This window comes from Sorex araneus, chromosome 1 (genome assembly GCF_027595985.1).
Source record: "Sorex araneus isolate mSorAra2 chromosome 1, mSorAra2.pri, whole genome shotgun sequence".
In the NCBI taxonomy this organism is placed as follows: domain Eukaryota; kingdom Metazoa; phylum Chordata; class Mammalia; order Eulipotyphla; family Soricidae; genus Sorex; species Sorex araneus.
The window spans coordinates 25,409,402-25,411,558 of record NC_073302.1 but is presented as its reverse complement, the minus strand read 5'-3'; the positions used below and the strand labels follow the sequence as shown (position 1 = coordinate 25,411,558).

The window sequence follows — 2,157 nt, the reverse complement described above, 5'->3', positions numbered from 1 at the left end:
CTCAGAGCTTACTTATTTCTGTCAGTGATTGGGGGATCATAAGGGATGCCAACGATTGAACCTGGGCCATCACTCAAGGCAAACACTCAACTCACTGTGCTATAACTCTGACCTCTGGGATATTATTTTTAATATTGAGAAGGTAGAAGAAGCCCAAATGTCCACTAACTGAAGACCCCCTGTTTACAGACAAAAAAAAACCCCACAAAAAACACACAAAAAAATGAGCACACAGACTGGAGAAAACCCAGATTCAGAGAGGCTAAGTAGCTTACCAAAAACTTAAGTAGCAATCTGGGATCTGAACCTATGATGTTTGGATCCAGAGTACATAGTCTTAGCCATCTGCTATACTGACTTTAACATCAGAATCACATAGAATGACATTTCTGCGGGGCTGGAGAGATAGTGCAGAGGTTACAGTGCTGGCTTTGTATGATTCCACCCCCAAAGCACCACATATGACCACATGAGCATTCCTGAGCATAGAGCATAGTTCCTGAGCACCCAAATCCCCCTGTCCAACCCCCCCAAAATAGCTATAATTTGTGGCCCAAAGCCTTCCTCAGACTTCAGTCTCCCTTCCCTCACCCCCATAACCCCAGCAAATGACTGACAGTGACTGGAGTTTCTTTTTTTTAAATTTTTTATTAGAGAATCACTGTGATGTACAGTTACAAACTTATGAACTTTTGTGTATTTCTTCACTCATAACAGTGATCATTTACCCATCCCTCCACCAGTGCCCATTCTCCTCCACCAATGATGCCAGTATCCCTCTCACCACCCCCACCCCATCCCCCACCACCCCACCTTGCCTCTGCAGCAGGGCATTCTCCTTTGTTCTCTCTCCTTTTGGGTGTTGTAGTTTGCAAGAGAGGTATTGAGTGGCCTTCATGTTTGGTCTATAGTCTACTTTCAGTTCGCATCTTCCAACCCGAATGGGTCCTCCCAACATCCAAAAATATGGAACACTTCACAAATTTGCGCGTCATCCTTGCGCAGGGGCCATGCTAATCTTCTCTGTATCGTTCCAATTCTAGTATATGTACTGCCAAAGCGAGCACTGGAGTTTCTTATTGAAATCCTACAGACATCTTTCGCTTCCTCTGGGAGAACTGTCCGGAGTTCTAGAACCCAGACGCACCAGCCTTGGACAAGGAGCATTGAGACTGCTTCCAAACTGTCTCCATTAGAAAAATAAGCGCCGTGAAAAATATTTGAAAAGTCTTCTTTCTATCATAAAATCTTTCTCAACTATTGTTTGTAGGCCAGGCCAGATTCCTCCAAATGGAGTTACTGAGTGGGTGGGCTTGGCTTCAGTTGGATGTTAAGGATTTGATGTTTACAAGCACTTACCTCTCAAAGAAATTCCAATTTTCCTTCTGGGGACTGACAGCACCATTGTGGTTTTAGACTGCTGTGGTTTTTTGAGAGATAACTTTTAAAAATTGAAATGAGCTTCCAGTGAAATGCATCACTGCAAAAAAGTACCACTCAACAATGTTTGTATGTCTGTAGCATTGCACAGACCATAGCACGACTCTGATTTCAGAACCTCTTCATCACTGCTTCCCAGAAGAAACCTCACTTTTATTAGCAAATGGCTTCCCATCCCACTTTCTCAAGAGCTGCAGGCATGATTTGCCTTTTCCGGGATAGAGACACTAGACTGGCGTTCTTCAACTCTGAGCCTGTCTACCTGGAGAAAGGCTGAGAACCACTGTCTACTGTCTTGGTTCTAACTGCCAGTCCGTGGACCCCTGAGCAGAGCAGGTGTTGGTCTGCAGCTACAAACAGGCTGAAGATCACTGCTCTAGATGGCATCAGGCGTGACTTTTTGTGTCTAACTTCATCCATTTAGCAACTTTTCCTGGTTCCTTCCTGTTGTAGCTTATCAGCACTTCATTTCTTCTTGCGGCCAAATAATATTCTGCTTCATGGAGAACCCATATTTTGTTTATCTCTTCATCCACTGAAAACATCAGAATGAGTTCTACTTTTTCTCCATAATGAAAAATCCCTGATCTGAACATCTCTCTCTCTCTCTTTTTTTAAGAACATAATTTTCAAATGATATGGAAAAAAAGAGGCAGGGGGGAGGGGAACTTTTCCTTGAGATGAATAAAGCAGAAAGATGATAATAGGATTTATGGG

The 2,157-nt window shown here is 43.3% G+C and overlaps 1 non-coding gene across 1 annotated transcript; it reads right to left on the bottom strand.

Annotated features, from left to right (window-relative positions):
• Window positions 1-960: 960 nt before the first annotated feature.
• On the bottom strand, window positions 961-1,067 carry LOC129401267 (U6 spliceosomal RNA). Its single transcript, XR_008628198.1, has one exon. It is a non-coding gene; the product is annotated as a U6 spliceosomal RNA (small nuclear RNA).
• Window positions 1,068-2,157: the final 1,090 nt, after the last annotated feature.